Raw genomic sequence first — 15,840 nt, forward strand, 5'->3', positions numbered from 1 at the left:
CTGATGGCTGAGCTGGGAATATCCCCTGGATAAGGGTATGACAACCCACTCCAGTATTCTTGCCTGGAGAATTTCATGGAGAGAGGAGCCTGGTGGGCTATAGTCCATGGGACACAAAGAGTTGGACGTGACTAACACAGTTAGTTGGAGCGACTAACACAACAACACAGTATATTCAGAACCTACTAGTTGCAAACTTTTGTAGATTCCTTAAAAACTAAATTATTAACCTATTCAGTGACTGGGAAAAGTGTGGTGCAGAATTGGGTCATTGTTCATGTAAAAAAAAAGCTGAAAACAAGTGTGTTCTAATTGAAAATAAAATGAAGACAAATTTCGTGTTCATTTATACTATTTACTAAACTATAAAATTCCATGGTCTTAACAAAAAGTTTAATGTATAACTGTGAGTTCATACAAAACTATACTAAAAAGAAGTTAAGTCTTTTTCATTTGAAACTATTAAATGCCCTATAATACAGGCCCACCAAGGAGGAGAGTGGAAGAAGTATCTACTTCCAGGAACATGTTCATTGCCATGGTTTTACTGACTCTTTTTTTAAAGCTTGCTAAAGGCCACATCATTTTTTGGTATTATATGGTATAGCAGTGCTCTTGAAATTTAATGTGCATATGAATCTCCCAGGGATCTTATTAAAATGAAGATTCTCATTCAGTAAGTGTGAGATTGGGTCTCAGATTCTGAATTTCTAACAACATCTCAGGTGATTCCATAGGTTGCTAGTCTCAGGACTACACTTCTAGTAACAAGGTTCTAGAGATAGTATATTCTGGCCATGCAGTCACTCATAGAGTATGGAAAAGGAGGTCATTTTCTTTCCACAATTTTTCTATGTATGTTTCTAGATTATTGCAATAATATTCTATTCAAAGAAGTTCAGAGATTAACTATTTTGTTTGCACAATATTAACAAATTTTATGAATTTATCATTTGATTGATTTTGGCATGGTCCATCTAGTCAAGGCTATGGTTTTTCCAGTGGTCATGTATGGATGTGAAAGTTGGACTGTGAAGAAAGCTGAGCACCGAAGAATTGATGCTTTTGAACTGTGGTGTTGGAGAAGACTCTTGAGAGTCCCTTGGACTGCAAAGAGATCCACCCAGTCCATTCTAAAGGAGATCAGTCCTGGGTGTCCTTTGGAAGGAATGATGCTAAAGCTGAAACTCCAGTACTTTGGCCACCTCATGCGAAGAGTTGACTCATTGGAAAAGACTCTGATGCTGGGAGGGATTGGGGGCAGGAGAAAAAGGGGACAACAGAGGATGAGATGGCTGGATGGCATCACTGACTCGATGGACGTGAGTCTGTGTGACCTCCGGGAGTTGGTGATGGACAGGGAGGCCTGGCATGCTGCGATTCATGGGGTCGCAGAGAGTCGGACACGACTGAGCGACTGAACTGAACTGAACTGAGACACATGCTACAGTTTACTCAATTCTCTATTTCCATACTATGATCTACAATCACCCATTCTCTTTGCAAGTCAAGCTTAAGAAAATAGAAGCAAATTATATGACTCTACTACTGATGTTTGGGCCTCACTGCAAGAATTTGTTACCATGATTGGAGACTTCAACTTTTCATTTTATGACTTTAAATCTGGTTCCATAGTGAACGCTCATGATACTGATTTGCAAAATCTGTTCATTACAGATCTAATTTTCACTCATTTTAGAAAGTAAAAGAGGACCATTGTTTCATAGACCATTTGAGTGAAATCTGATCTGTCATATCATTGACATAATATACTTATGCTTGGATTTTGAAGGTTCCTCTGAATGATTTTCTGTTTTTTTTTTTTTTTAAATCCATACCTACATCAGTTGTGCAGTGCTTTCAGTTAATGCTTTTGAACTGATGCCAAAGGAAAGTTTTGACTATAAATCAGGTTCCTTGGTATTAATTGGTACATGACCTTGACCTTTAACAAGCTGTATGAACAGTGGTGATGTCTTGAAAAGTCTGCAAAATGGCTCATTCTGGAAAGCATAAAAGGATTAAATATCAATTAGGTTCCACATCCTTTGCCAAGTGCTGGGATACAAATGAGATCTTTTGCAAAACAACATAGCAGGTTATGTGAAGTTCCATGAAGTACAGAAATTAATAATTTATGTTTTATTCTCCATTACCAAGGAAGTGATGAAAAATAGCGAAATATAAAATCCAGAATAGCTGTATTTCAGGTCCTTGCCAATGTTTGTTGCCCAATTTTTATTTCAAAATTGTTTAAAGATAGGAAATGAATGCTTTTCTAAAACACACATGGTTTCTGGATTGTCTCTGATTTATTTTCAGAGCAATCCAAATTATTAGAAAGGTAAATATGTGGATGAAATCATTTAGATTTCCTTCCAAAAGAATTACCTTTACTATGCTTTGACTTTACACTTTCAGTTTATATACAAGTACTCCACATAAAGCAATCTTCAGCTTATACAATCCACTCTGTGCTTGCTATGAGGTTGTTGCTAAAGATTTGCCTAACACATTCTGTACTATTTCTTATATGACATACCTCTGAAAGCATTTCTTTCAAGACCAATTTCATGAATTGAACTCTCATACCCCTCCTCTTAAATCATCTCAAGGTAAGTGATGTGACCTCTTCTTATATACAATGTATATCATGTAGCTGATCACATGTGCCTTTTCCTTTAGTTACCAAGGATGTCAGGGTCAAATTAACAGCTAAAAATGAGTAACTGTATAAGACCTTAAGGCTTTTATATTTATGTTCTTTCTTTATTGACTACTGCACTTTTCTTTGCTCAGATGCTGATGTATTATTTTCTTTCAATTATCTGTTTTAATGTGTGTCTACATCTGAATGTTCTTATGGAATCAGAAATGGAGTAAATAAACTAAAAAATAAGTAAATAAGTAAATTTATTTCTCTACTTTTTGGCAAAAATGTTGAGTATTAGGTGAATATATATGGTTGTCAACATAAACTTGTTTTTAACAAGATACTAAAATATAATAAATGATTATCTAGTTAGCTATGCAGATGAAGATCTAATTTATTATGCTTGTTAAGCTAGTAGAAGAAAATTTCTCTTTAACTATAGATCAGCTTTATTTCGAAACATATTGTTTCCCCATTTCTTCTTCTATTCTTCTAAATAGTGTCCTTTGTATGACTTTTTCTTTGTATGACTTTGTAGGACTTTTTCTTATGTCAGAGAGCAGGTTTATTAATTATCTATCTTGTCAGAAGATGTGGTAACTATAGAAATGTAAAGAATATGACATCCCCGCTCTAATGAATATATTTGAGAATGAAGGTGTCACTAAGGAACTGAAAGCAAAAATTTTCTCTAACAAGCCAGCTCAGGATTCTTTTCAGAGGAAAATTTTGTTGCTATGAATGCTTGTCACCCTGGTTCCAGCTGACTTCTTGCTCTCAAGTTTTCTATAATGGTATCCTCTCTTGACCTTATTAGGTCAACATGTTACCTTCAGCTTTTCATGGAAATCTATATCTTGTCTGGCTTAAGTTTGTTTATTCTTCTGAGTTAAAATGTTTGAAAGTAGCTCTGCTTTTTCTTTTAAAAAAAAAGTTGCCATTTATTCAAATATTGGATACTACAACTTTCAAATGCAAAACTTTAAAAAATGTATTGAGGACAAATGTAAATTATCTTTTTGTTATAAATGTTAAACATCAATTCAATGCTTACTTAGCTTTAGATGGTATTAGATAATTAATTATGTCCAAAAGTCACCTGTTTGTTTTTTAAAAGTATTCTTATTTGGATTGTCATTTTTAGGTACCTATGGCTTATTTTCTACATAAAGAGTTTCAATCTTTTTGGAGGGTTAAGAATGCTTTTGAAATTTCAGTAGGAAATCTATGCCCTCATACACTTGCAGATAATTTTGCTCACAATTTGCAGCATTCATGGACTCTTGGAAGTCCATTTTTATAAATCCCAAAGTAATACAAGGAGTGATTTTTAAATTTCTGCTATAAATAAATGGTCTGTAGTCTCATTCTCAGTTTTGCGACTAAGTACTGATTGTCTTAAAGTCCTGTATTTTTTAAACTGCCCTATTAATTTTCAATTTTCCTTCCTTGGAATTCTTCCTCCAGGTCATCTTACCATCTGATCTCTACAGAGTAGCTAATGCTGAATATGCTGAAATAGGATTAGAGAGTATTGTAATAGGATGATTAAATTTGATTAGAAAACGACTGTGGGATTTTTGTCAACAGTGAAGAAATTATCTAAGTAAGTGGAATCATAAGTGAATTGAGCATGATGATACTTCTGTGTAGATAATGATCTAATGCTGGTCTATTTAATGAGTCCCATTGAAAATGAGATGGTATGTTTTGCTGGTAAACTGTTAAAATACATTAAATGTGTCAGTTCAGAGTGAACTTTTTAAGTGAAGTTTCATTTAACTGGTTTCAATTTTAAGGCCCATAAGCCTTAAATCATTTCATTTAAACTGCACTTCAAGTCTTCTATATTTACTGTTGAATCTTAACGAATATGATAAGGTACCTTGGGCACAATCCCCATGAATGTGTGATCCATAACCACAGTATAATGTTTAATTGGCTCAAGTTATCTTGCTGGGTTAAAGAAACAGAGAAATAGAATCAGTTTATTCTGCTACAGTGTATGTTTCTGTAATATGCATCAATTAATTGACAAATAGGGATGCCAAAAGAATGTGAAAATCAATTGGTTTATACAAGATTTTCCCTAAAACATTAGTGTTTTGACTACTTGGTAAAGGAATTTGATGCTAAATCTATTAACACAGCTAATGCAATAAGCTTGAAGGAAAGCAATCCTATACACACTACCCATTCACTCCTCCTTCTTTCTCTTTGTTCAGTTCAGCCATATGCTCTGTCTTGAACATGCAGAGTGATTTCCTGATCTTTGTGTGTTTGCCTTTGTTTTCATAATTTACCCTTTCCTTATGTTTTTTCATCATTCTCTCTTAACTAAAAAAATTTTGGTGAAGTTCTAGATACATTGTCATGTATATTTTAGCTTGTATTTTTAACTGTGCTCATATTTTCATTAGGTTTGTAAATGTTTTTGTAGTGTTTATGTGAAGCTGCATGAGTTTTACATAGATTTTTCTCCAACATGATATTTTTTTCCTAAATTTTGCCAATTATTTTTTCACTGAATAAACTTTATTTTGTAGATTAGTTTTAGGATTATATAAAATCAATCAGAAAGTACTGAAAGTTCCTCTCTCTTTTGCCCTTACTCCACAGTTTCATCTGGTATTAATATCTTGCATTAGTGTGGTACATTTATTACAGTTGATGAACCAATACTGACACGTTATTACTAAGGTCCATAGTTTACATTAGAGTTAACTCTTTGTGTTGTACATTTCTACATGTTTCACCAAATGCATGTCATGTATCCAGCATTATAGCATCTTAGAAAAAGATTCATTTCTCTAAATACTCCTTGAGCTCCTTTTACTCATTCTCCTCCTTTCCCTAACCCACCAGGTTAACCCCTGGAAACCATTGTCTCTATTGCTTTGTCTGCAGAATGTGTGTATGGAGTCATACGCACTCTGTTACCTTTTTCAGACTGGCTTTTTTGATTTAACAATAAGCATTTAACTTTCTTTCATGATGTTTTACGGCTTGGTAGCTCATTTCTTTTTATCACTTAATAACATTCCATTGGATGGATATACCATAGTTTGTTTAGCCATTCACCTATTGAAGGACATCTTAGTTGCTTCCAATTTTTGGAAATTAAAAGTAAAGGTGTTTTAAACATCACTTGCAAGTTTTTGTATGAACATAATTTTTCAACTAATTTTGGTAAATAACTAAGAGTGTGATTTCTGGATTGTATATGGTAAGGGCATGTTTAGCTTTGTAAAAAGGTAACATGCTGTCTTTCAAAGTAGCTATACCATTTTATGTTTCCACCAGCAATAAAGTAGAATTCCTGTTGCTTGCTATTCCTCATCAGCATTTGGTATTGTCAGTGTTTTGGATTTTAGCATCCTAATGGCTATGCAGTGATATCTCCCTGCCATTTTCATTTTCAATTCTCTTATGACAAAAGATGTTGAATATCTTATGCTGATTTTCCATTTGTATATCTTCTTTGATGAGATGTCTGTTCAGATAGTTTCTGACTTTTTAATTTGGTAGTTTGTTTTCTCATCATTGAGTTTTAAGAGTTCTTTGTATAGTTTGGAAATATGGCCTTTACTAGATACATGTTTTGCAAAGATTTTATCCTTGTCTGAGTCTGTCTTTTCATTTTCATAAGTTGCCAGGTATTTTTAGGAATGATTTTATAGAACATGAGTTTTTGTTTTCAGAAATGCATGGTTAAATAAGAAACATTTGTATACTTCATCTCAGATTTGTAAAACCAAGGTAGCCAAACTGAACTCATATTTCTCATAAGCAAAGCTAAACTGAATGAGTATTTAGTAAGACTGAAAAAGCCTATGATACTATGTAAAAGTTGGTATAAAATAAGTTGAAGCTAGTGGCAATGTATAAAATAATACTTAAAACTATGAAGATTTTAAGGAGGAAGTATAAAGCTAATGGTTTGAGAATTAACTTACATATTTTTTACATAGTATTCTCTATACACAGTAATTCTTTTTTTTTACACAGTAATTCTTATATAACTATCCCAAGACTTTAGATGATGCTCAAAGCAATAAACATTTGGGAAGAATAAGGTCTGAGTTTTCAGAAGGTTTTGGACAGAACGTCTATCCTGGGACTGTAAGAACATCTGTCCTCACAGTACTACCATACATCCTTAGTAATCTGAAGGAAACTCTGGGAACTCACAATTGAGATTTGTTAATGGAGCAAAAAGTATAACATAAATTACAAGTTTCTTTTTTTTAAATACACTTAAACTTATTTAGAGGTGCAGGGATTCCTATCTCTAATGGACACAATGAATGAATGGATGAATAAACAAATAAATATAGTCTCTCCTTTGTTTTGGGATATCTCAGAACATATACTAAATAGCTTAGACACTGTGCCAAATATTATTTATTGATACTCAGCATTATCTTCACCTTTCTAAGCTCCCTTGTATAAGACATTTCTCAGACTCTGCTAATTCTAACCTAAATTCAACATACGAGAAGCTCAGGTATAAAATTTAAAGGGAGGGACAGAGAAACCACTAGTCTCAGCAACAGTAACTTTGTAGGTATCAGCAAATGGCAGATGAGATGTTATACCAGCAGCTTCAGGGCATAAGGAAGTTCTGAGACTTACCTGCTGCTACATGAAACAAAGATAATTAGTGGCGGTTCCCATGATTCCTGCCCTGCTTAATTTTTCAAACCCTAGCAATAGTTCCTGGACCTTTGCTCCATCAATCGCACTAATTATTGTGTAAACCTCTCTGTCTTTGTGCATTAGATCTACATGAAATGCCTACAGCTGGATTGAAAGCTTTTATTTCTTTTCCTGACTGAGTACTGAATAAAGAAAGAAGTAAAATCATGGAAATACACCTAATCAACTTTGTTTATATACATCAATATGTTTATAGTTATGCATATAGACATATATATTTTTAGCATGTTTAAACAGTTTGTGAATTGAAATATAATGACATGAAATCACTTCAGCCTACCAGTCTGTAATACATCATGAAAAATATATTACATTTGTATACTACTGAAAAAGTATTCTTTCTAACAGAGTAAGCTCATATGCAGCTATAAGGAAAAGTATAACCCTTGTTATAAAGGGTTGCAAAAGGGTAGAATTTTTGGATTCTGTTCCATTTCATGAAACTGTAGTAATAGAAACCCAATGCAAGGCATAAAGGGAATGGAGGTTCTTTTTCTCCCCAAGCAAGAAGTTTGTATATAGGCAGTCTAAGGCTTATACACTGGCTCTGCGAGGTCCTATTTTTGTATATAGGGATACAAAAATAGGTCCTAAGTTTGCATATAGGCAGCCTAGGGCTTATACACTGGCTCTGTGAGGTCAGGCTTCTATTTTTTCTGATTTGCCATCTTTAGCTGTGGCTCTTGTCCTCAAACCTGTTACGTCATGGTTTCAGAGGGATACTCCACCATCTTGCCTCACAGGAAAGCAGGGAGGCAAATAACTTACTAGGAAAGATTCTTCTAGCAATCCAAGTGTATTTATCCTTACAACTTCTTAGAGTTGTGTCCTATGACCACTCCCAGTATTTTAGTTGGGCATATTGCTACTAGACAAAATTGTGATTCTGTCAGTAAAAATAAAAAAGAGGGAGACTGATATCAGGCAGGAAACTTGTACTGTTCTACAGTAGACAGCAAAGGAACAAATAAAAACCAATGTAAAGGATGTCCTCAAGAAAAAGAAAAAAATAAAGCTGTGTTTGTGTGACCACACTGTAGACTACTGAAGCAAACTGGTTTTTACAAAAAAAACCTTTTGACTATCATGATTAAGTTTAGCTGTGCTTAATAGAAAGACTCCAAATAGTAGCATATTAATCAGGATAGAAGATTTCCTCCAACTGAAAACAAGCTTGAGGTAGGACTATGAAGGTTGTTCATGGTGGCTTCATGGTGTCATCAGAGACCCTAATTCTATTTTCCTGTTCTAGCAACTTCAGTACTTAGCTTTCAGTCATAAGCTCACTTCATGGTTCATCATGGTTACCACTGCTACAGACATCATTTGTCCATTCCAAGCAGCAGCGAGAGGAGACAAGAGAGGACAAAAGGGCCACTCTTCCAGTTAAGTCAGTCCCTTCTAAGGAGCCTCCTCTTCAGTCCTCACAACATTTCTGCTCATATCTTAATAGCCAGAATATAGATGTGTGGCCACGCACAGTGGCAAGTGAAGCTAGGGAATGTGGACTTCTATATTCACAATCCGGAGAAGGCAATGGCACCCCACTCCAGTACTCTTGCCTGGAAAATCCCAGGGACCGAGGAGCCTGGTAGGCTTCAGTCCATGGGGTTGCTAGGAGTCGGACACGACTGAGCGACTTCACTTTCACTTTTCACTTTCATGCATTGGAGAAGGAAATGGCAACCCACTCCACTGTTCTTGCCTGGAGAATTCCAGGGACTGGGGAGCCTGGTGGGCTGCCGTCTATGGGGTCACACACAGTCGGACACGACTGAAGCTACTTAGCAGCAGCAGCAGCATATTCACAATCATCTTAAATAAATTTCTATTATCAAATAAGAGGGATATGGATTATGTTAGTTGTTAAGTCTATCATTACCATTTACAGCAGCAGTCCCCAGCCTTTTTGGCACCTGGGACAATTTTTCACGAATAGGGGAGGGAGGGGGTGGTTTGGGAGGTAATGTGAGTGATAGGGAGTGATGGGGTGGGGCAGATGAAGCTTTGTTCCCTCACATGCACTCACTTCCTGCTGTGGGGCTGGGTTCCTACCAGGCTGAGGACTGCTATCTGTCCAAGTCTCTGGGGTTGGTACCTCTGATTTATAGGATTATATTCAAATATGCATGACAGTGTGTGGATTAGACCTTATTAGTTAACACTTTAAGAAATGTATTGCCCCTTCTAAATGTGGTAACTAAACATTGAGAATGACCTTGCTAAAAAGGGCAATTAAGTTAAAAACAATGTTTGCTACACAATAATCATTTTCATGAATACTCCTTGAGCTAGAATGCCAAATTTGGAATAGTTAAAAATATTACCACATGATATCCATAGCTTTGGACAGAGGAAACCTAATTCATGGATTTACTGAAGAGGAGGGAGTAGCTATGCCTATAGGAAGGAAAGTAGGGCAGAATCCTTAGAAATTTGCTCTTCTGATCTTTCTTTTAATGGAGTTACTGGAATGAGATTGAGGAAAAGGCATGGTGATTTAAGGAATTAGAAAGAAACCGACACAATATTGTAAAGCAATTTTCCTCCAAAAAAAAAAAAGAAAAGACAATAAAAAAAATTGAGACTCAAGTATCCAAGAATTAAAGGAGTGTTTAGTCTTCAAAGGAGAAAACTGTCCCAATATTGCTTACAAAAATCAAAAGTAAATCTGTTAATGGGTAATGAGCCTAGCATTGTAAAGTGGAAAAATGAAACAATTATTAAAGGAATTCAAGCAACACTGTTGGTATTATCTGAATTATTTGAATAATTGAGGTGAAAGTGTAATTCCTGCCTGGATTACTCAGATAATTGACTTAATTCTAGACTTCTCTTAACTACTTGAAAACTTTCTTAAGTATGTAATTTTAGAATGATAAATGCTAAAAAAGACTCCTAAGTTACACAGAGGAATAGGAGAAGAGAAGAAAAAAAGAGAAAAAGAGTAAGCAGTTAATTGTCAGAATAAATCTATTCTTTCAAGTGATAATAACCAATATCCACTTTTTCATCACAGAATGAACTTCTATGGTGAAAAAGTGAACTATATATGTATTTCAAATATAACCTGCAGTATTTTTTAGTTATAAATTCCTTTCTTAGTTTTAGTTTTCTAAAGTTGGGAAACAGTGGCTTCAAATTCAGCCATTTAATTTTGTAAAGCCAAGTAAACTGACTTTAAAAACATACTATTTCTTTGACTTCATATTCTTGGTCTTTGCCTTCAGTAAGAGAAGTGAGGTCGCTCAGTCGTGTCTGACTCTTTGAGGCCCCATGAACTGTAGCCCACCAGGCTTCTCCGTCCATGGACTCTCCAGGCAAGAATACTGGAGTGGGTTACCATTTCCTTCTCCAGGGGATCTTCCCGACCCAGGGATTGAACCCGGGTCTCCCACATTGGAGGCAGACGCTCTAACCTCTGAGCCTAAAGCCAAATTAAAAGAATGTTAGTGGCTACTCCATTCTCTTCTTTGGTAGCAGAACCATAGGCAGTGAGCTCAGTTGCCAACCTCCCTTACAGATGGGTGTGTCATGTTGTTACCAAGTCCAAGCTCGCTCTGCTTGCCACAGGATAGGTGTTGAGGCAAGGAAGAGACTTTAATCAGGGAGCCAGCAGACCACTCTTGCCTGGAAAATCCCATGGATGGAGGAGCCTGGTAGGCTGCAGTCCATGGGGTCGCTAAGAGTCGACACGACTGAGCGACTTCACTTTCATTTTTCACTTTCATGCATTGGAGAAGGAAATGGCAACCCACTCCAGTGTTCTTGCCTGGAGAATCCCAGGGACGGGGGAGCCTGGTGGGCTGCTGTCTGTGGGGTTGCACAGAGTCAGACATGACTGAAGTGACTTAGCAGCAGTAGCAGCAGTGGCTACTCCATTCTCTTCTTTGGTAGCAGAACCATAGGCAGTGAGCCCAGTTGCCAACCTCCCTTACAGATGGCTGTGTCATGTTGTTACCAAGTCCAAGCTCGCTCTGCTTGCCACAGGATAGGTGTTGAGGCAAGGAAGAGACTTTAATCAGGAAGCCAGCAGACCAACAAGATGGCAGGCTAGTGCCTCAAAATAACCATCTTCTTGGGGTCTGGATGCCAGGTTGTTTTATAGATGAGAGAGAAAGAAGCAATGAGGAATTAAAGTCAAAAGCAGAATAGAGAGGAAGATGCAGTGGGGAAGTAAAGTGAAAGAGTCCTCAGTCTTGCAAAACATCTCCAAGGGAATGTCCAGCCTTGAGAAAATGTCAGCCTTCAGGAGAAAAGGAAAGATATACCCATTTGAATGCAGAGTTCCAAAGAATAGCAAGGAGAGATAAAAAAAAGCCTACCTCAGTGATCAATGCAAAGAAACAGAGGAAAATAATAGAATGGGAAAGGCTAGAGATCTCTTCAAGAAAATAGAGATACCAAAGGAACATTTCATGTAAAAATGGGCACAATAAAGGACAGAAATGGTATGGACCTAACAGAAGCAGAAGATATTCAGAAGAGATGGCAAGAATACACAGAACTGTACAAAAAAGATCTTCATGACCGAGATAATAACGATGGTGTGATCACTCACCTAGAGCCAGACATCCTGGAATGTGAAGTTAAGTGGGCCTTAGGAAGCATCACTACGAACAAAGCTAGTGGAGGTGATGGAATTCCAGTTGAGCTTTTTCAAATCCTGAAAGATGATGCTGTGAAAGTGCTGAACTCAATATGCCAGAAAATTTGGAAAACTCAGCAGTGGCCACAGGACTGGAAAAGGTCAGTTTTTGTTCCAATCCCAAAGAAAGGCAATGCCAAAGAATGCTCAAACTACCGCACAGTTGCACTCATTTCACACGCTAGCAAAGTAATGCTCAAAATTCTCCCTCCAAGACAGGCTTAAACAGTACATGAACCGTGAACTTCCAGATGTTCAAACTGGTTTTAGAAAAGGCAGTTGAACCAGAGATCAAATTGCCAACATCCATTGGATCATCGAAAAAGCAAGACTGTTCCAGAAAAACATCTACTTCTGCTTTACTGACTATGCCAAAGCCTTTGACTCTATGGATCACAACAAACTGGAAAATTCTTAAAGAGATTTCCTGATCACCTGATCTGCCTCATGAGAAACCTATATGCAGGTCAGGAAGCAACAGTTAGAACTGGACATGGAACAACAGGCTGGTTCCAAATGGGGAAGGGAGTACGTCAAGGCTGTATATTGTCACCCTGCTTATTTAACTTATATGCAGAGAACATCATGCAAAATGCCAGACTGGTTGAAGCACAAGCTGGAATCAAGATTGCCTGGAGAAATATCAATAACCTCAGATATGCAGATGACACCACACTTATGGCAGAAAGTGAAGAAGAACTAAAGAGCTTCTTGATGAAAGTGAAAGAGGACAGTGAACAAGTTGGCTTAAAACAACATTCAGAAAACTAAGATCATGGCATCTGGTCCCATCATTTCATGGCAAATAGATGGGGAAACAATGGAAACAGTGTCAGACTTTATTTTCTTGGGCTCCAAAATCACTGCAGATTGTGACTGCAGCCATGAAATTAAAAGACACTTGCTCCTTGGAAGAAAAATCATGACCAATCTAGACAGCAAGTTAAAAAGTAGAGACATTACTTTGCCAACAAATGTCTGTCTAGTCAAAGCTATGGTTTTTCCAGTAGTCATGTACGGATGTGAGAGTTGGACTATAAAGAAAGCTGAGTGCCGAAGAATTGATGCTTTTGAACTGTGGTGTTGGAGAAGACTCTTGAGAGTCCCTTGGACTGTGAGGGTATTCAACCAGTCTATCCTAAAGGAGATCAGTCCTGAATATACATTGGAAAGACTGATGCTCAAGCTGAAACTCCAATACTTTGGCCACCTGATGTGAAGAACTGACTCATTGGAAAAGACCCTGATGCTGGGAAAGATTGAAGGCGGGAGGAGAAGGGGACAACAGAGGATGAGATGGTTGGATGGCATCACCAACTTGATGGACTTGAGCGTGAGCACGCTCCAGGAATTGGTGATGGACAGGGAAGCCTGGCATGCTACGGTCCATGGGGTTGCAAAGAGTTGGACATGACCGAGCAACTGAACTGAACCGAATCTCTTCTATTCACAGGTGAGAAGGGACAAACTATCTCTCCATGAGCTGAACAAAGGCACATTAGTTTAACAGGGGGGCAGGGTCCTCCAGACAAGCCATTGAGTATGATTATAATAATAAAAGCAAGTCATAGAAACAGTTTCCAACATGGAGTCAGAATTGGCTTCCTCCCTGCAATAATGTGACTAAGTGTTGACCTGTGAGTGGGAAGTGTTGTGTGAGACTTCTGAATAGGAGCCTTCTTTTCTGAACAGCTTCTTGCCTTCAGTACAGACAAAATGCCTAAATCTCCAGTAGCCAGCTTGGGCCCTAGGGTGATCTTTAAAATGTTTGCCACACACTAGGGTGGTGAAAGGTCAAGACAGAAGAAACCTGTTCAGTTCAGTTCAGTTCAGTTGCTCAGTTTTGTCCGACTCTTTGCGACCCCATGGACTGCAGCACACCAGGCCTCCCTGTCCATCACCAACTCCTGGAGCTTGCTCAAACTCATGTCCATAGAGTTGGTGATGCTATCCAACCATCGCATCCTCTGTCATCCCCTTTTCATCCTGCCTTCAATCTTTCTCAGATTCAGGGTCTTTTCCAATGAGTCTGTTCTTCGCATCAAGTGGCCAAAGTATTGGAGTTTCAGCTTGAACATCAGTCCTTCCGATGAATATTCAGGACTGATTTCATTTAGAATTGACTGGTTGGATCTCCTTGCAATCCAAGAGACTCTCAAAAGTCTTCTCCAACACAACAGTTTAAAAGCATCAATTTCTCAGAAGAAACCTGAGTCCATGATAATTGTGGAGCAACTATACCTGCTCTGGGATGCCTTCTTCTATACTATTTTTACTTAAAAGAGTAATAAATTTTATCTTGTTTAAGATACTATTATTTCTAGTTTCTGTTACTAACAATACAATTCCTAAATGATACACAAATCATTAGTTGAAAATATTTTGGAATTTTAGTATTAGATTTCCAGGTATGTGTAATATAATGGTTCTTTCCTCAATCTCCCTCCATCTCCCCCTCTCTCTTTCTGCCACTCTATCACAAATACATTTCAATTTGTGAGAGATAAAGCTAGGTAGTTATGTGAGGTTGCATCAGTAATGCATTTTGTGCCATTGCAAAGGATGAATTTTGTAGTATGAGAAGGTAAAAGTTAAATCATTACTCAAGATTTTTTCAGTATGTGTATATGGACTTAAAAAAATAAGTGTGGAAGGAAAATTAGAAATGGAATGTAGCAGTAGTATGTTAGCAAATGTGTTTTTAAATTTTTTTTTCACGTTTTGCTAAGGTAAGTACAATATAATAGCTAGTGAGGGAGGAAAGATCAATCTATAGAGCAGTCAGATGGAATAGTAGTTATTCAACATTTTCTCTTCAGAAGCTGCCCCAGTTCTCTCCATCTTTTGAGATTCAGCTCTTATATAAAGTTCTAACAGATCTCCCTATAGAAATTAACCTCTGCCATTTATGCATTTATCAGGACTAGAGTTAAATTACAGTAAGGGAGGTACATGTCTTAGGTACATCATTTAAAGGATGCCAAAAAGCTCAGTAATCAAGATAAATATTTTAATGAAACATTTTAATTAGCACACTACAGTATGCAAGCCAGAGTCCTGATTTTGTAAATAAATTTTTAATTATACTTCATATTTGTCTCAATTATAGCACTCAAATAGTGCTTTTCATAAGTGTTCTCCCCTAATAGGGAATAGGCTGTATCTATTTTTGTATTCCTCATGTACTTACTACTCTGTTTTAAGAATAAAGGCCTCTTAAAAAATATTAAATTGAATTTTTTGAGATTTTGCAAGAATATACTATACAAGAGACTGCAGGTTTGTTTTCATCTTAAATTCAGTAACAGCCAAAGAATAACAGAGAGTGATGGATGTTTTGAAAGTATTTACAATTCAGTTCTATGAAAACCACTTGACTTTTCTTTGATAAAACCCTGCTCAGCCTGGAGAGATAGGGAATTGTAATACTACTTTATATTCATATAGCAATTTGCCCTACATAAAGTTCTTTCTTTTAATCCTCATCTTAATCTTGCTAGGTAGGTATTATTATCCTTATTTATTACGGAAAGATTGAAAAGTTAAGTGACTTGTCCAAGGAGTTACAGGCAGACAGTGGCAGAGCAGGGGTTTTAACCCAGTTTTTTTTGTGTCAAAAATCCAATGACTTCTGCTACTCCAAATACTAAATCTTGGAGAACTGACTGAGGAGAAACAATTCATGCAGTAACAACAGCCTGTGTTGTGTTTTTGAAACAATGTCAGTGGCACCCTAAACAGTAGTATTTTACCAAGTGTACCCATAGAATTAAAATTGTTCTGATTTTTATGTGTGTGCGTTTGATGAAGTAACTCTTCT

This window comes from Bos indicus, chromosome 10 (assembly GCF_029378745.1).
Source record: "Bos indicus isolate NIAB-ARS_2022 breed Sahiwal x Tharparkar chromosome 10, NIAB-ARS_B.indTharparkar_mat_pri_1.0, whole genome shotgun sequence".
NCBI classification, from domain to species: Eukaryota; Metazoa; Chordata; class Mammalia; order Artiodactyla; family Bovidae; genus Bos; species Bos indicus.